At 46.6% G+C, this 20,353-nt stretch overlaps 1 pseudogene; it reads right to left on the bottom strand.

The window, feature by feature from the left end:
- Nucleotides 1-5,243: 5,243 nt before the first annotated feature.
- Nucleotides 5,244-20,353, bottom strand: part of LOC122905298 — a 44,572-nt pseudogene continuing 29,462 nt past the window's right edge.

Here is a 20,353-nt window from a genome sequence, read left to right as displayed (position 1 = left end):
AATGACAGCACGAGTATATGTGGATGAGAGTGATCCATTGATGATTGCCTGAGGGAGAGGGAGGAATTGCTGATGAAGTTCTCACAGGGGGAAGAGGATGAAATGGAGCAGACAAGAGAGGCCAGCCCCAGAGAGAAGCATGGACTATCTGCCCAGTAACGCCAGGGAAGTTAGAACACAAATGCCCAACCTGAGTAAGCTGATAAATGAAGGGGCAAAGCTCCCAGAGGTTTCCTCTAGTGTTGATGGTTTTTTTCTTAAAATAGGAATCAAGTTTATGAATTGAGAGAGACGAGAAGAATACTGAAGTGTTATAAGCAGAGAGGATAAGGCTTGGAAGGGTGTAGAAGACAGAGTGAACAGACCAGGGGAGCGTGGGCTCAGCACTGACTCCTCCTGGTGACGCGTCAGACTCATCTTGTCTTTCTCCAGCCACGTTCACCTTCAGGTCTGGAGACAAGGAAAAAGTGGGCAGTTGGTAGTAAGGGAATGGAAGGCAAGCTCCCTCTTGACTCCTTAAACCTGCAACCGGAAATGCTTAGCGCTGGAATTTCCCTGGGGAAAGGGGTTGCTGGAAGCAGGAGCCACGCTTCAGGGTCCCATCCTGGAAACCCACCTGAGTTCAAATCCTGATTCTGCCACTTACGACTCTGCATCCTGGAGCACATCTTCTCACTTCTCTAAATCTGCACCCCCTTATCACTGGTCCTATTACCTCTGCCCAGACACTTCCTTTCTCTTTTCCAAGCCAAGGAAATGGTCTTGGTCTGCTGCTCGAAGATACACACTTTTAAATATTCAAATAACTGACTGTATTCACACATTCATTCAATTACTCATTTATTCAGGAAATACTAGTATCAGAAGATACTAGTATCTTCTAGTATCAGATAACTAGTATCAGAAGAACAAATGGATAAACCCAGGTTCAAATGCAGGTTCCACCACTTACCAGTTATGTGAAATAGACAGAAACAGCTGTACCAGACAGTTTCTGACTACTCCAAGGCTCAGTTTCCTCTTCTGCAAAACAGAAACATAGTAAAAACTCAGTAAGTATTGGTCATTATTAGTCACAACCACATTTTGCTAGGCACTGTGCTAAGTGCTGGGGATACAAAAATAAAGTGGGTCACCTGTGTCTTACACATCTCACATTGTCGCAAGGGAGACAGCATCTAAACCAATAATAATTGTGACCCAATTAGGTAAGAGCTGGGCCAAAGAAATGTATACAGTTCTTACTGACATGTAATGGAGCAAAAGGTTTCATTGCACCTTGGGAAGAAGAGAAGTCTTCCTGGGGTGATATTTGGAACAGTCTTTCAATGACTAGATGTTTGCCAGTTGGAGAAGGGGAAGGGCATCCCAAGTTGAAGGAGCAACATGGCACCTTGAAAGGACACAGGGTGCTCATGAAGCTGTGAGAAGCCACAGTCACTGGAACAGAGAGGACGTAGAAAAACAGAATAGGAGGTGAAGCTTAAGAGGCCAAGTGTCCTGTGTGAGGAGGACCAAGTCTGCCACCTAGCCCTTCCGGTGTGATTTTATAAGCAATGGGCAACTATGTTGAGGTTTCCAGGCAGAAGAACGAGATCAGGATCTTGGCATTAGAATGGAACATAGATGAGAGGCGGAGCAAGACGGAGGGTGGAGAGACCATGTAGGAGGAGTAATGTCTCGTGAGCATGTCTCACCTGCATTTTTGTAATAATGTAGGTGAGACATAGTAAGAACCTGAACAAGGGCACTGACAGTGGGCATAGAAAAGAAACTAAGGATGGGAGAGACCACTCAGAAGAAAAATCCATAGGACTCAGGAATGTGCTGGGCTGGATATGGGGTAAGAAGATGAGGGAGTCATGCACCTCAGCCTACTAAACTCACACACCTATAGGTTGCTGAAGCAGAGCTTAAAAATGTTTTAACAAGTGAGGGCTCCAGGTCTAGGGCAGCTCAACAGTTATCTTGGAGCGTAGCTTCTTTGACTCTGATGAACACTTGAGCATTTCTTAGTCATCATGTTAACAGTAAAGCAAATACCATTCACTACCCTTAGAAAAGACTATCCAACCATGTATCTATAATGCAAGTACAACATTGCTATTAATGGTTATGCAATGTGTGTGCTGCAGGGGATGTGAAACAAAGAATAGAAGACCTAGCCTAGGGAAAGATCTACTTCCTGGAGGCACTCATCCATGAGTACATTTTCAAAGGAGAGAAATGGGCACTCCAGGAGCAAAGAAATGCCTGAGCTGAGCAGGTGAGCAGGAAAGCATTTCTCAAGTGTGTTCTGAGAGCCCCTCATCCTGTGAGATGCTCTAGAACAAAAGGACCCCTGGTCAAAAACAACCTAGAGATGCCACCTCCAATCCTAGCATGTCTCCTTGGAGATTCACAACATACTCAAGATCCTGAGAAACTCTGCAGTTACAAATAATTTGTCTAGGGGCACTTGGGTGGCTCACTCGATGAAGGGTCCAACTCTTGGTTTTGGGATCAGGTCAGGATCTCACGGTTGTGGGACCGAGCCCCATATTAGGCTCCAAGCTCGGTGCCAAGCCTGCCTGAGATTGTCGTTCCCTCTTACTCTGTTCCTTATCCCCCACCCCACACAAACACACTCTCCCTCTCAAAATAATATAAATAAAGTCTTTAAAAAATTATTTGTCCAGTGAAAAAAGCAAGTCAGTGTTTACATGGGGCAGGTTGGAGGGCTAGGAAAGGGCACAAGGAAACATTTGGGTGATAATGGACATGTTCTATACCATGATTGAGATGGTAGATTACACGGATGTATATCAACATCAAACTCATTGACCTGTACACATAAAATGCATACATTTTACTATACATTTTGTGTGCAAATTATATGTCATTTAACTTGAATAAAAACTATAATATCCTGTTGGGTTGGTTTGTTTCTTTCACTTTGGAAAACTTTTTAATTATTTTCATTAATATTCCCTCAAAAGGCCTATTTCTTTGAACACCATCTGGAGAAACACCAGTGTGTTAGTTTCCTATGGCTGCTGTTACAAATTACCACAAACATGGTGGTTTAAAACAACATAAATTGATTATCTCACAGTTCTAGAGGTCACAAGTCTGAAATGGGTCTCACTGGACTAAAATCACGGTATTCCCAGGGCTGTGTTGGTTCCGGAGGCGCTGGGGAGAGAAGGATCTGGTTCCTTACCTTTTCCAACTTCCAGAAGCTTCCTGCATTCCCTGCCTCAGGGCCCCTCTTAGCTTCATCTTCAAAGTCAGTGACCACATCACTCCAACCACTAACTTCCCTAGCTCTCCTTCTCTAACTTCTGTCTCCCTCTCTCACTCACGAGGACTCTTGTGATCACCATGGGCCCCTCATCATTCAGGATTATGTCTTCACCTCAAACAAAAATGTTACTTACCACTTTCTTATACACTATTCCAGAAGTGATCCATACCTACCTAATTCTTTTACACAAAGAGTAGAGTAGTATAAAAATTGTCCCAGTAACTTTCTAATTGCCCCTTGAGAATATAAGTTGGATATCATACCAGAGCAGAACAAAGAGAGTTTCTTTTAAAAAAAAGTTCATTTATTAATTTTTTCAGTAATCTCAAATGCACAACCCCGAGATCAAGAGTCACATGCTCTACCGACTGAGCCAGCCAAGTGACCCCAAAGACAGCTTCTTTATTCATTTCAAATGGATAGATAGCATTTAATTGTATAGACCAGTGATTCTCAACACACTTGTTCATTAGAAGGGCCTGGGGAGATTTTGAAAGAATAATTGGAACAGGAGTTCCAGTTATCTGTTCTCTGCAATAAACAACCTCAGAAGTTAAGAAGTATAAAACAATGACCATTTTATTATGCTCACAGTTTGGAGGGCCAAGAATTCTGGTAGAGCACCGCGGGGATAGCTTTTCTCTGCTCCACAGTGACTGGGAGTAGTGGGGTGGTCTGGATGGCTGGGAGATGGTAGGAATGGTTTGATTGGAGCCACGGGTCTGGGGCCTTGATTCTGACATCAGCAGGAAACCTCAGTTACTGCCCACATCATATTTGCAGAAGCCGAAATATGCGAAAAAAGCTTCCTGACTCACATGCCTAGTGCCTGGGCTGGGGCTGAATAATACGCTCTCTCTCTCTTTCTTTCCCCCCAGCCTACCCACCCTTTCATGCAGCTAACCTGGGCCTCCTCACAATATGGTGGCCTCAGCATAGTCAGACTCCTTACATAGCAGTGGGCTCGTCCCAGAGCTTGAGTTCCGAGAGGCCAATGCAGGAGCTACAAAGCTTCTTATAACTTAGCCTTGGTGGTCTCAGGATATCTACTTGATCTCCTTCTATTGGTCAGGCAAGTCCCTTACAAGAGACTATGCCTATTTAAGAGAAGGGGAATGAGACTCTACTTCTCAATAGGAGAAGTAGCAGAGAATTTGCGATCATCCTAATACACCACACCCAGGTGACCTGAATGTGCAACCAGGCTTAAAAACCACAGTTACGAATGTACCAGACCTTATTAACCTGACTGATGAGTGTGCAGGCGGGCACAGCTATGGAGCCAGCCCTCGGTATGCGGGGCGGGCGTCATTTCGCACATGGGCAAATATGTCTGGGATAAATTGCTGGAGGTGAAACTGGTGTGGATTAAGGACACCAGGCTGGTCCAGTCGGTAGAGCATGTGACTCTTGAACTCAGGATCATGAGTTCAAGCCCCACAATTGGGGGTAGAGATCACTAAAGAAAGGGGGGAGGAAAAAAAAGAAATTGGTGTGGATTAAAGATGAGGCATTGGAAGTGTTTTGTTTTGGGTGGGAGGATTTCCATCTTTCTTGTTATTCTCAAAATTTGGTAGTACTAAAGTCCAAGAGGTATTGGACCGGGTTGGCCCTTGTGTGGGCTCGAGTGCTTAGGAGGAGGCAGAATTGAGTCCCCAGGAATATGAAAGCATTGTATCAAAAGGACAGCAGTAGCTACTGTGCCAAGTTCAAGAGCCCTTATACATGGCAGGGCTTTGGCTCCAGGTCTTGGGGAGGAACAAGGGGTGATAACTGCCTTGAGACAATTGAGCAAAAGAAGAGCCAGTGCAGAAGGGTCTGGTGGGAGAAACAGGGAAGGTGAAGGAAAGGGATCTTCCTGTCCTTTCTCCTATGACTGAAGGGCAGAGGCGTGTGACCCCAAGTAGGTAGGACTACTAGATCCCATTAGAGAGAGGCCAGACCACGCTAGGGCAGGTTAACTGGCTTTGGCAGGCAGCAGAATAGTGGTCATAAGAAGGGAGACAAACTGTTCCAATTTGTGGGTAGCTTGTTTCCCGGCCTCTAGTACTTCCTCCTGGTTGACCTTCTTGGTGTCATAATCCAGGACGACTTTGTTAGCAATGAGGGAGAAGCCAAAGACTCGAAGTCCACAGTGCCTTGCCAGCTTCGACTGCTGGTACCTGTGTTCATGCCAACAGCATCTGCCCCCAGCTCCGCAGCAGCCAACGCGCTGCCACAGGCTCGAAGGTGAGCCCTGCCCCCATCACCAGGTGCCTTCCTTTCGCTCCCTCTGCTCCCCCATCTGTTTCCAGGCACTGTGTGCCTTCTGCCTCATAGGCATCGGACATGGCAGGCACACGAACTCCAAACCTTTCAAGCCCTGGGCCCTCTAAGAAGGTTCAAAGCACTGAAGCCAGGTAGGTTGACCTGACCACAGATCAGCATGGTATCTCCAACCTCAAACTCAGGGTCGAGTCCTCCCCCTGCAATGGTGACCACTAGGGTGTCCACACCCACAAGGAAGAACAACCCCACTGGGAATGTCACCTTCAAGATCCAGTAGGCTTCATGCACGGGAAACCTGTCCTGCACCATCACACAGGCTCTGCCATTCAGGAGCCCAAACACCAGCCGACCAGCAGCACTCGGCACTGTATTTTGGGGAAAGTTTGGTATCTCACTGTAGACAAAGCTTTGGGCCTCAGTTAATTTATCGGCCAGATTTCCTAGCCCAGAACCACAGAGCACCACCGCTTGAGGTCTGTGCTCGGTGGCGCGCAGAAGCTATTTGCTAGTGTTCTCATCATCATACGTAAATTCATTCTCTGAGGGGCGCTACCGCCACTGCTCTCTCAAAAAGCTTGTCCTTCGCCTCTGGGACCCGGCCCCCTGAGCTGCACCGCACAGTGCTGAGCCCTACTTTCTGGGAGCCGTGTGCACAGTCCTATCCTGCAAGTTTGTGAGTAATAAAGTGACACAAGCAAGTTTGAACTTGAGAAAATCCAGTTGTCTGCACTGCCCAGGATGGAGCAGAGGGAGACAAGAATTACAGACAGAGACCAGACTGATGGTGGTCAGACTATCTGCGGGGCAGATCATAAGTCAGAAGTGTAGCTAGAAAGGGACAGGTGAGTCAGAGCACCAAAATGCTTGGATTCTTGTTCCAAGTGCTGGAAGACAGAGGCTGATGAGGTGATCAGCTTGGTGGGGGGATGACAGGCCCTGGAGGGCTCATGGCCAGTTTCTTAGAAGAGGTAGGACTTGAGATGGAGCACGCAGGGTGAGGAAAGCTTGAACAGGCAGCAAGGAAAAGGCAAGACAATCTTTCCACCAGCATTTCATGTGTTACAAGACATGAAGGAAACTTCTCTTTGTTTTTAAATAAAGATTTTACTTATTTATGAGAGAGAAAGAGAGTCCATATACATGGAGGGGACAGGGGAAAGGCAGGAGAAGGGGGAGGGGAGGGGCAGAAGTAGAGTCCACCCTGAGCAAGAAGCCCAATGCGGGGGTCGATCCTAGGACCCTGGGATCATAACCTGAGCTGAAGGCAGACTCTTAACCGACTGAGCCATCCAGGCACCCTGGAAGCTTCTCTTTGATACAGAAAATGCACCTCAAGCACTTAAGGCTTAGTCGGCGCCTGTCACACAGCAAATATTCAAAACTATGATGCATTATTCTCAATAACAGCAAGTAATGCCTATTAAAAGCTTTACAAATTGGGACCTGACTTTGGACGGCAACAATCAATGTTCTCGTTATTTCTTTTTTTTTTTTTTTAAAGACTTTATTTATTTATTTGAGAGAGAGACAGTGAGAGAGAGCATGAGTGAGGAGAAGGTCAGAGAGCAAAGCAGACTCCCCATGGAGCTGGGAGCCTGATGTGGGACTCGATCCCGGGACTCCAGGATCACACCCTGAGCCAAAGGCAGTCGTCCAACCAACTGCGCCACCCAGGCGTCCCTTCTCGTTATTTCTAAACAGATCTACGCGGAATGGGAAAAGCTTAGGTTCTTCAACCATTGGCCCAATCTGAAACAGACAGTGGTTTGTTTCCTCATTCTGTCTTAGAACCTTCATCAGCTTCCCTTCCTTCCAAGGGAGAATCAGCGGGAACTGACCAGCTGAACAGAGAGTCCCTAGAGTCCCATTCCTGTCCCACCATCATGCTCTCAGCCTGGGACTCATCTCCTTGTCATCTTGTAAAACTTGATCCCAGGAGCTGATTTTCTGTGGGATGCATTAACAAAGAAAAGATCCCAGAGGAATACAGAAAGGGTCTCACTGTAAGCACTGGAAAGATCTTATCTGAAGACGTGTTCCAATTCTGGGTGGCCCGGGGCCATGAAAAGAAGTAGAATCTGGATAGTATCCTATGATATGGTTAACCCTAGTGATCCTTTTGTTCTTGGCTTAAAAAATCCTTCCTCTAGGAGTTCCTGATGGCCCTGAAACTGTTTAAGTGCCCCCACATGTGCTTTCTTATACTCAGAATCTTCCTCATCATAGAAATCATGACACTATTGTTATTCTTGTGTATGTGTCTCCCTTACATATATACAGATGCTCTCTTATAAACAAGCTCTTATTTGCATGTCTCTGCAGTGGAGATACCCCAAAGTGACCCCCAGTGGCTTCCACTTCTTTTTGCCCATGCCTTGGTATAATCCCCTGCCCTTGATTACAGTAGGACCTGTGACTTCATGCTAATTGATAGAATACAGCAAGGTGAACGGAGGTCACCTCCAGGGTGATGCTGGGTTACATACCCCTCTTTCAGCAGACTGGAGCAGGAGAATTTGCATTCTGACTTGATGAAGTAACTGGTCGTGTTGAAGAAGCCCATATGGCCAGGGGGCAAGGCAAGACAATCAGCTAGAGGCCTCTAGCTGCCATGGGTGGCTTCTATGGGCTTCTAGAAATGGTGCCCAGGAAAGAAAAGTCAAGAAAAGAGTAGGGGCTGGGGGTGCAGGGAGCCGATATTCTGTAGCCTGATGGAATCCAGCTGACAGCCAGCCAAAACCAAGGCCTACAGTCTTACCATGGTAAGAAGTCAAACTCCTCCAGCAAGCTCAATGAGCTCGGAAGCAGATTTTTTTCTCAGCCAAGCTTCCAGAACACCACTCAGCAGACATCTTGAATGCAACCTTGTAAGACCCCAAGGGCAGAAGCCAGCTAAGCTGCACACAGACCCCTGACCCACAGAAAGTGTGATAGAAAAATGTATATTGCTTAAAGCTTCTAAATTTGTGGTAATTTGTTACAGCAACGGAAAATAAATACATGTCCTCGATAGACAAGGAGCTCTGTGTAGGCAGCAACCAATGCATAGGGCACCCCCATTGTACCTCCAGCACCTCCCATGATGCTCAACAAAGATGTGTTGAATGAATGTACATCATCCCTACAATACTTGCAAACACTCCATAAGAAGGAATATTTTTACTCGAATTCTATTAAGACTGAGAGACGGTAAATGACATATCCAAGATTCACACTGAGAGAGAAGAGACAGGACTTGAACTAGCATCTCAGATCAAACGGCAAGCTTGTTCACTAACATCACAGCTGCAGGAACAGTGCAGGCTTTCCATCTTGGCAGAGCCAGTGGAAGCTTACACAAATTATGGTCCCTAGCCCACGCTCGTAGCAGACATTACTAATAAATCCCTGTATGCTTTCAGGCTGCCTCCATTGCAAACCCTCTCAACTCAGCATTTCGGTAGCCACAAGCAATTGATCAGAGCTGGCCCAGGAGAGGAAACCTATTTATCATCTGGGCCCTGAGCTCCGAGTTCTATCTGTATCTCCGTGCAACTGGATTTGGGATCCCTTCCTAGGAATGTATAGGGAATGATATGAAGGAAAAGAAAGTCGGGGCATAGATAGAATTGGTACCCAGGAAAGAAAAGTCAAGAAAAGATATGGGGGGGGGGACTGGGGGTGCAGGGAGACCATGTTTCTAGAACCTTTCTTGCAGAGGTAAATGCCTTACAACACTTCCAGGCAGGAAATTCCACTAATGATGCACGCTACAGCTGGGTTTTCTCATGGCTGGCTTCCCCAAGTCAGCTGATGGTGTCTTCCTTGCACAGTGATCAGATTCAGCAATTAGAATCCTTTCTTAATTATCATCATGGTCAGGCCCTCCCAGCCGATGACCCCACCAGGGGAGCAATGCATTGAGCATGGGCCGTGGCTGATATTTTTGTTGTTTTGACAATTAAGGTGCTCTGTTTGCCCAAGGGGTTACAGTTTTGATATTTAAAACATTAATCCGCAGGAAGGAAAGCTAACTGTTCAAACAAGGAATACCTAAGGCTGCCATAAATGTGACGGAGCCTTGAAGTAAGAAAACAGATTGAAAAGTAAAGCAAACAGTCAGTGAATTAGTCGTTTGGTTTTTACTTTATCTGTTAATAAATGGATGAAATCCACTTTGCTCTGGGCATTAGACAGACCAGGGGCACCAAACGTATCATGCTGATAATACCGCCTCTCACGCCAAGGCAGGCATTACTAATTAATCACATCATTCTCTCCTCCCTGAGTCCCAGCTTGGTCTTGGAAACTGTCCCAACATGGAGTGCCAAGCAGCCAATAACAATCTATCATTTTGGATCTCCGGGCAAAACTACTTGCCATCCAAAATTACAGGCACAGCCCCAACTCGCAAGTTATCAAACAAAAAATAGTAGAGTGAAGCTTTAGGATGACGAGCACAGAAACTGGCCAGAGAGTGCCTGGATTTGAAGCCCACCTCTGCTCTCCATTAGCCATCCCATGCCTCTGTTTTGTCACCCATAAAATGGGAATCATAAAGCATGTATCTCGTTAAGCTCCAAGGATGACAACGTGAGTTCGAATACGTTACAGATCCTGAAAGAGTACCTGGCAAGCATAAACCCTGGCTATTCTTATATTTGATTCCTTTTATTCTATGTACAAAATCTAGCTCTCCTACTGGACATAGGCTGTTCAAAGATAGGCACCATGCTTTTCCTTCTTTGTATCCCTGGCGCTTAAAACACAATGGGAGCTGAGTCTCTTGAATTGCATTCTTCCAGCCAGACTGGCAGACTCACTGTTCCTCCCCCCAGTGCCTGGCCCATTTCTGCCTCCTGTCTCTCCCATGGTTTTCCCTCTCCCCACACCCCCCCCACCAGCCGCCATCTCTTCAAGGCCCCAATTAATATCCTCACCCTTCTATTCTCCCCACCAAACCCACCCAGCCAATATTCACCTGATTTCTACATATCCTTCAGAGCCTCCCCAGCTGGAGTAGTTATTCATCTGTCCACCAAATAGTTCCAGCTCTCTGCCTTCTGGGCACATTGTGGAATTTGACTTCCTGCCCTACCCCTGTGGTTGGGTGAGACCCCATTAAAAGTCTGGCCCACGAGTGGAGAATCTGACTGCTGGTGGGAGACCCTCCCAATTTCAGATCTGTTTCCTCTGCCACAGCTACCAGCAATGTTCCAACCTGCAACTGCTCGACCTGTCCAGTCTGGAGTGAAATTAGGGGGAGCAGGGCCACTAGCTGACCCATGATGGACCAATAGCAGGAATGAGAAAAAAACCTTCATTTTTTTAAACCACAGAAGTTTTCTTGTTACTGTTTTATCCTGATTTATCCTGACAGATGCATTACCCTAATGTCAGCATCCCCCTGCGAGCATCCTTTAGCCACCCTGACTCACAATAATTTCTTCAAAAGGGCAGGGGGAAAATACTCTTACTCATTTTTATCCCCAAATCTAACATAGTGCCTTGCACACAGTCAGTGCCCATTAAATGGCTGTTGTGTAAAGGACTGGCCATTAATCTCTGGGCCTCTAGTTTCTCAGTCTGCGAAACAGGATCATAAATGTCTTGCCCCCTTATTTTGCAGGGCTACTGTGGGGCCAGAATGGACTTATCTGTAAGAAGGTGCGTTGGGGATTATAAAATGATGAACACATCTCCAGCATTATTATTAGATAATAAAGTACTAAGAAAAATTCTCAGCATTCATTCATTCATCTTATACCCAGTACCATTCCAGTTTGATAATTAACTACCCCCCCCCCGCCCGACACACACACAAACACACAATTCTTAAGTTCTGTTGCTGTCTTTAAACTCTGGAACAATGACAGCCGTCAACATCTACTGAATGTCAATATTCGCCAGGCACCGCACGGGAAGATCTTCAGCCCCTGGTCACTATAATCCCCAAAGGGTCAGAGGATTTGGGTACCATAGGCCGATGTTACAGTTAGCCCCCAACAAGGTAAGTAGCTGACCCAAAGTCAAATGGCAAGAAAGTTGCAGAGGTGGGAGCTTGGTCAAGAGCCCCAAGTATTTGAAGTCCTTGGAACAGAGGCCACAGCACTTTTCTCCCTCCCAAGGAAGGTATGAACTGAACACTGTCCACACCGGGCAGTGTGCTCACGAGTCCTCAGTGTGGCCACCGAATGGACAGCTGAGACTCCGTGCCTTAGGTGGCCAGACACTGCCCTCATTTGCCCCGAGTCACACGGGGTGTTCTGCTATTGGGTGTTCGAAGATACACACACACATAGTTGAGTTCACTCCCAGTTTAGGAAACCCAATACATGGCAAGACACGTACACACTCGCACGCACAGACATTTGCTTCTCACTTAGAAAAGTTTATGCCATCAGAAGCATTTAAAATAGTGGCAGCTTGGTGACCATTTGCCCAGTGCAGTCCCACAGGCCCAGCCCTCAGGGGCCACCGCTGCACTTGGTGTCTGATGCTCGGTAGTCACCATCTTGAAGTTCTCCGATTCTACCTTGAGTGTGTGTTTTGCAAGTGAAGCTGGATGGAAGAGTGGAGCACGCTTAGAGCTTAGAGCCTTTGCTCACATGCAGTCCCAGCCCCTGCCTGGTCTCAGCTTCCCAGGGGAGGGCTCTCAGCCGCCCGTGCCCCTACCCAACATGCTCCAGGAGCCCCCTGCCCTGCCCGCGGCACCGAAGCATCCACATGGAGGAGGCTGGCCAGGTGGCATGGGGGGGAAGTGTACTAGAATTTATATCTGGGCATATTCTTTAACTCTGGTCAGCCTCAATTTCCTCACCTGCAAAATGCAGACTAAAACCGATACCTGTTGCACAGGGTTGTTAGAGAACCTGGAAAGTACTCAGCGCAGTTCACAGCACACGGCAGCCGCTCAGTAAAGGGCAGGTATCGCATTCTCACCACGAGCCGAGCCGTGAGGCTGGTATTGTGACCCCAGGGGTCAGCCGAGACACTGAAGCCTACACAGATCAGGCTCTGCAGCTGGGGGACTCCTCGGTGCAAGGGAACAGATGCAAACCCATGGCTCCCCAATGTCCAAACCCATGGGTTAGACCACCAGACCACACTCCCCCATCACCAAACAGGGCCTCTTTTGATGGCCTGATGTCCCCCCCCGCCAGGCCTAATTCTGAGGTCCTCAAGCCACACAGCCCTCTGATCTTGGGATCCGACAGAACCTTGCAGCTCTCAAAGTCCTGGTGATCAGGTTAGCCCCACCAGGTAGCAACGACAACCACCATGTGTGCAAGCCCCAAGAGACCTCCTATCCGTCTGACTTCCCTTCTGCAGAGCCCCTTACAGTGCCTTGTCCAAACAGTACTTCATAAAGCTCCTCTGATCAAAATCTATGTGGCCGATAAGGCTCCACCGTACCTACCTACCATCCAACACCAACACTGAGCCCTAGGAGGCAGGCAACGAGATGAACTAGCAGCAGCGCCATTGAAACTAAAGGCAAAGGAGAAAACGTGAGAAAGACAGAGCATGCACAAATGTTTGAACCCAAGGCTTTTGTGTCTTTGAAACTGAAGCCAAGGATATGGCAGGAACCCCTGTAGATAGTTGGAGGGCTTCTCCGAACCCCCTTGGATTGTTGCAGTGTTCAGGAGTCTCCAATTTCTAATCTCACAGGTCGGAGCTCAGCCCTGAGGTCTCTGTGCAGCAGGGTGGGTGTGGAGCTGGCAGGGCCCTGGGCCTTGCATGGAGTCCAAACCGGTCGCTGATACATAGGGGAGAGCGGAGGCAGGAGTGGGTGTTTGCTGACAAGCAGCTTCATGGGAACGCTTGCCTTGGCATTTCTCAGTGCTGAATCAGGGAGAAAAGTTGGGCAGAGAGCTGTGGGGTTCACTGAGGGGGAGAGAAAAGGGGAGAGGGAGGGAGGGAGACCAGAGCCCAACATGGGAGAGCAGCAGGACCAGAGCAAAAGGACCACCACCCGAAAGGCCCTCTGGGTGCATTCCACGCTCTTTCCTGTCCACCCTCACCCCAGCCTCGCAGGTAGGGAAACCCCTCCAGGAACGGTTTTTCTCTCCTGCACATGAAGAAACTGGGAATAAGAAAGATTAAGGGCTACATGGCTAACTAGTGGCTAAAATGGAATTCAAACTCAAGTCTAACAAAAACCCAATGTTCTCCTGCACCTGACCCCTCACTTGACGCCCACCTCTGATAAACCCCGTCTCACCCTGGCCTCACCTGCTTCTCCTCTAAAGCTTAGCAGAAGCCAGACAGACAGGAAATGAAGCTGATGTGGAGAGAGTCATTCCCCTCTCAGACAGACTGGGGAGGGTGAGTAGGACCCCAAACACAGGAATGTGGGTGCGTCTTGTTCAGCCCTGAATGGGGCAATCCTGCACCTGCCAAATGAGATGAAGAGAGAAAAATCCAGGCCTCCCCATTCCTCCCTGATTGTGTCATCTGGAGCAGCACTATCTGACAGAAATATCACCAACCCCAGCTACATATTGTAATTAGAATTTTCGAGTAACCACATTTTTTAAAAGTAAGAGGAAAGAGGTGAAATTAATTAATAATGTTTTATTTAACCAAATCTATCCAAAATAGTACTACTTCCAGATGTAATCAACATAAAAAATTTTATTTTTTATGCATGTCCTTTTTTTATGATTTTATTTTTTTGACAGGCGGAGATCACAAGCAGGCAGAGAGAGAAGGGGGGAAGCAGGTTCCCCGCTGAGCAGAGAGCTCGATGTGGGGCTCGATCCCAGGACTCTGGGATCATGACCCAAGCTGAAGGCAGAGGCTTAACCCACTGAGCCACCCAGCGCCATTATGTATGTCCTTTTTTTTTTTTTTTTTTTTTTTTTGGTACTAAGTAATCAAAATCTAGTGTACACTTGATCCCTACCCACGCATCAACTGGGACTAGCGTACGTGACTAGTGGCTACTATATTGGATGGGGTAGGTCTACAGGGTAGGAAAATACCCAAATGAACACAACCTCACTCTACGTGATGAAAAGGCCTTTTTAATGATCATACCAGAAGGTTGATTTTTTTGATTTACAGTTCTATGCATCTTAACATCTTAACACATGTGTACATTCATGTAACCACAGGTAACCATCCCCATAATCAGGATATGGAGCAGTTCCGTCACCCCCAAAAAACTCCTTGGTGCTTCTTTACTGCCAAACTTTCCTCCTCCCCCAATCCCTACACAAATGGAATCCTACAATAGGTAACCTTTGGAGACTGGGTTCTTTCACTCAGCATGATCCCTGTGAGAATCTTGCTTTTTCTTACTGAGTTTTAGCACACGGTACAGATCGACCCCAGTTCGTATACCCATGTAGCTGCTGAACGACATTGGAATTGCTTCCAGGTGGGGATGATTACGATCAGAGCTGCTGTAAATATGTGGACAGGTTTTTTTTTTTTTTAAAGATTTTATTTATTTGACAGAGAGAGAGAAATCACAAGTAGGCAAGGAGGCAGGCAGAGAGAGAGAGAGGAGAAAGCAGGTTCCCTGTGGAGCAGAGAGCCCGATGCAGGGCTCGATCCCAGAACCCTGGGATCAAGACCTGAGCCGAAGGCAGAGGCTTTAACCCACTAAGCCACCCAGGCGCCCCTATGTGGACAGGTTTTATGTGAACATTTCATTTCATTTCATTTCTCAGGAGTGGAATTGCTGGGTCATGTGGTAAGTGTATGTTTAACTTCATAAGAAACCACCAAATTGCCTTCCAAAGTAGCTGGAAGTTTTATTCCCATGTTTATTCCCATGGGAAAGTTTCAGTCTCTCCGTATTCTTTTCAGTACTCGATACTGTCAGTATTTTTATTTTAGCCATTATGATAGGTATATAATTGTATCTCATTATGGCTTTAATATGCTTTTCCCTAATGCCTAATAATGCTGAACATCTTTTAATGTGCTTCTCTGTCCTCCATATGTCCTCTTTGGTGATATGTCTGTTCAAGTCTTTTGCCCAATTTTAAGTTAGGCTGTGTGTTTTTAAGGTCTTATATATCCTAAATATGAGTTCTTTGATGGACATGTGATTTGTATAATATTTTCTCCTATTCTCTTGACTTTCTTTTTACTCTCTTAACATTGTCTTTCACAGAACCGAAGTTTTCCATTTTGATAATGTTCTATTTACCAATTTTTTCTTTCATGGACTTTGCTTTTGTTGTCCTTAGTAAGAACTCTTGCCTAACCCCAGGTCTCAGAGATTTTCTCATATTGTTTTTGAAAAATACATCACATGTTTAATATCCAAGGGGTTGTAACTCCTTAAAGAAATTCAGCTATGGGTTTTAGTTGTGAAAATCTACCTTGTCATATGAATTCATTCATCCACTCTGCATGATTTTAATAAGTGCAAAGTCATGACTAGTAAAGGAGAGATCATTAAGATTTGGTTCACAAGAGTGGATGCCATTAATTGAAGGTCTAGGGCCAGTGGCCATATAAACATCCTCTACATCCTCCAATCTGGCATTACTATCCTCATTTTACAAGAGAGGAACCTGAAGCTTAGAGAAGTAATTTTTCCAGCCACACAGCCAAGTGACATTAGAGTTAGGCTCGGCTAATTCCAAAGTCCTCAGGTGTGAGAGGGTTCTTTGCTTTCTAGCAACAGAATACAGCTCTACCTACCTAAGGGGAAAGAAGGAAAGGGAAAGGAAAGGAAAGGAAGAAGAAAGAAAGGGAAGGGAAGGGAAGGGACGAAGGGAACGAAGGAAGGATGGAAGGAGAGAAAGAATGAAACAAACAAACATATATTGATTCACAGGTATTTCACAGAACCAACCCAATGGCTCAACACCAAATCTTAGAAGGAAAAAAAATTAAGGAAATACAAAGATCTAGGCAGCAGGAAACATATAGATGTTAACATCCAGACATCCATCCCCTTTGAATGAAGCATCTTTAACTACTTTTAGCCCTTTCATGTATCCTCTCTAGATCCAAATTCCCTGGAACAATCATCTGACTGACCTGTCATGGGTCATGAGACCACCTTTTTCCCAGAGAATGATGCAACACCTTGACTGATGGTCCCACCAAGCCTATGTCCAATTAGGGGCACAGTCCCCTTTCCTTGTTGAGAGGTGGTTACACTAATAGTAGTGCTATTACTGCAGGAAAAAGAAAGATGGATCCTGGGAAGCTAAAAACCACAGGGGCCCATGCTGGCAATGCTTTCAAAATTTTTGATCATGATCCATGTTGAGAAATCTATTTCACCAGAACGTAGATATATTCACACAACTGAAATTAAATTTTCACATAACATTATGTCCCCTTACAATGTGAAGCACACTCAACGTGTAGAAATCGATGCCACAACTCCCTCAGGGGTCACAACCTGCAGATTGGAAGCACCACATTACCATGATTTCCTCCTTCTCTGTATCCATGAGGACTCCAGAAGGGAAGTGAGACAGGGAAGGGAGGAGAGCCAGTAAAGCATTCACGACAAGGGTGCTGTCCCTGTGACATCCAGGGCCCTGTCCCACAGGAGACCCTCTGAAAAACTGTGCAGAACATACCTCAAGGCTGCCCCACCAAAGGGCAGGGAAGCTGGGATGTTCATCGGTCCACTGACATTCCTCCACGTGAAGGCGGCACCCAAGGCATTAATTTCCCAATACTTCCAGACTGCCACCAAGTGAAGGCTGAGCTCTGATGGCCAGAGAACCCCGCCCCCCGCAAGCAGAGAGATGCAGGAAGCTCTGGGCTATATGGAAATTATCTTTAGATGACCTCTGGGTGGGCAAGAGTGTATGGGTTGAAGTCCTCCTACAAGACGTAACTGGGAGGAAGAAGGACTAACTCAGAAATCCACTGTCAGTCATAAACACCTGCCTCCCTTCCCAGGCCACACCACACTGTCAAGCCCATCCGACCCAACCCCCAGATTTTTAAATTCACCAGGTGTGTCCTGGGCTGGCTGGCTGCTTTCCTGCTTCAGCTTTGCTGAAGGAAGACAGGAAGTCTGGTTCGCCAGTCCTACCTCGCCCCTCTGATTCTCAGCCAACATCCCAGAGAATGCCTCGTTTCAGCCCACCATCTCTGCCACAGCATTTCAGTAAATCTCTATCCATCTCTGCCCTCCCCTTAGTGCCAGAAGTGGCCCTACTCCTGTCAAGGTACCAGTGAAAACAAATATCCAGGACTCAGGGAAGGATCCAGCGCACAAACCTTGATTAATCACCTGCTGTTTGTCAGATTAAAACATAGATGATAAACTGACTTTGGAAGTCAGGTCCAACGGGATGGAAATAGAAGCCACACGGGGCACGGAGCAGCAAAGCTTCAATCAGCAAAGCCTGAGGGCGGTGGGTCTTAACTTGGGTCTCAACAGTCACCTGAAGAGCTTTGATTCCCACTGGGAGGTGGGGTGAGTCTGAGGCATCTGAATATTTTTTTAAATTTCCCAGATTCTTAAAAAAAAAAAAAAAAAAAAAAATTCCCCAGATTCTAACACAAAGGAAGTGTGAGACGGGACAAGAAGGAAGAAATAACATTTCTTGTAGTGGCTTTCTTTTTGAGGTCACCTTTATCTCCATCTAATTCTCTCAAGAAGCCACAGTAGACCCCCCCCTTATCTGCAAGGGGTACGTTCCAAGACCCCCTTGCCCAGCAGGTGCCTGAAACCACAGTTAGCACCAAACTCTATATATATGTTTTTTCTATACATACATAGCCATAATAAAGCTTTATTTATAAATTAGGCACAGTAGGGGTGCCTGGGTGACTCAGTAAGTTAAACGTCCGACTCTTGATTTCAGCTCAGGTCATGATCTCAAGGTGATGAGATTGAGCCCTGCATTGGGCTCAGCAGGAAGTCTGCTTTGAGATTCTCTCTCTCCCTCTCCTTCTGTCCCTTCCCCTGGACTCATGCTGTCACTTTCTCTCTCTCTCTCAAATAAATAAATTTTCTTTTAAAAAATAGTTTATTTATTCATTTGACAGAGAAAGACGCCGTGAGAGAGGGAACACAAGCAGAGGGAGTGGGAAAGGGAGAAGCAGGCTTCCAGCCAAGCAATGAGCCCAATGCGGGACTCGATCCTAGGACCCTGGGATCATAACTTAAGCCGAAGGCAGATGCCTAATGACTGAGCCACCCAGGCGCCCCTCAAATAAATAAATCTTAAAAAATAATAATAAGTTAATCACAGCAAGAGGTTAACAACAATAATGTAATAGAACAACTCTAACAATACACCATAATAAAAGTTTTATGAATTGGGGTCTCTCTCTCTGAAAATATCTTATTGTCCTATACTCACTTTTCTTGCGATGACGTGCGATGGCAAAATGCCTGTGTGAGGAGACAAAGTGAGGCGAATGACATGGCCATCTCAGCCTAGTGGTAGACTATCTTTGACTTCCTGTTAATTCGTCGGGAGGATCTCCTGCTCCCAAGCCACAGCTGGCTGCAGGTAACTGAAACTGCAGAAAACAAAACCAAGAATGAGGGGAAACTACTCTTTATGCATGACTGTGCCCATCTCAAAGGAGAGAACACTGAGGCTGAGGGAAATCAAGTAACTTACCCAAGTCCCCAGTGTTATGAGCGAAAGGACCTTGATTGTGCACCATCCAAGACTGAGTCCAAAGGCTGTAATTCCTTCTACCTCACCATGCTGTCCCCCCAGTAAAATTTTAATAAGATTCATGGTAAGAAGAAGGGAGAAAGAAATCATTTGAGATCAAGAGTGTCACTGGATAAATCAAGACGGGCCTAGGTGAGGCAGGTGGTAAGGGTTCTGGGGGCAGCAAAAAGCCTGGGTACCCAAAACCGTTCATAGCAAAAATGAGGCAAAGCCACCAAAGAAGGGACAGGGAGTTGAATGCCTGCTAATCCTGCCCTGTCCCAATGTCCACCTGGCTTTGCTCTCAAAAAGGTGTTCCATCCAAAGTTAGCTCACTGGGCCCTTTTCTCATCAGATCGGAATTGTGACTTGGAACGTCAAAGCCGGCCAGCCCGGGGTTAATCCACCTTCTCCTCCCCCTCCTCCAGGCTGACTATGTTCGGCTATAGGAATAAACCAACATCACAGCAGACAGCTTTTCTTCATTTCTCTCTCTGATTCCTCTCTTCTCTGTGGCGGCCTGGCTCTCCGGGCTCAGAGAGGCCCATCTGCTTGAAGGGATGGCCTGCTGTTTACAGCCTCCTCTGGGACCACTCAAAGATGGGAGAAACCCTATCCATTCCTGCTCCTCTGTGTCTGCTCCAGGAAACTGAATTTTATTTAAGCATCACATTTGCGGAAAGAAAAAAAACTTCAGTCTGCTCTTTCTTGACGGTAAGTTTCAGCAACCAGAGGCCCAATAAATGGAGGCAATCCTCAAAAGGGAAACTTCAAAACCAAGAGCTCCCTTGCATGCTGCACATCCAAAGTCCAGAAGCATCTTTCAGAAAATCCTGGAAAACGGCAGAGCTGGAAGGGCCCTACAGATCATCCTGTAGAAGGGGAAGCTGAAGGCCCACACAGGAGAGAGAGTGTCACTTGCCCCATATCATGGCCTGACTGAGGAGAGAGCAGATCAGGGCCTGGGACCGGGGCTTTGTCCCTTCTCCCTAGGTGGCATTGTACTGGCAGCGACTGAGGATCCACAGAAAAGCAGCAATCTGAAGATGGTCTCCCATGAGCCCACCATGATCCATGCTGAGAAATCTAATTCACCAACACGCGAGCATACGTACACTCAGGACTGAAATGTCTGTATAGGAGGCAGAGCTGCTGCCAAGGAAAATACCGGATGAAAAACATGCAGGCTCAGCCCCAACTGTGAAGA

This window comes from Neovison vison, chromosome 4 (genome assembly GCF_020171115.1).
Source record: "Neovison vison isolate M4711 chromosome 4, ASM_NN_V1, whole genome shotgun sequence".
NCBI lineage: Eukaryota > Metazoa > Chordata > Mammalia > Carnivora > Mustelidae > Neogale > Neogale vison.
This window is presented reverse-complemented; position numbering and strand designations above follow the sequence as displayed.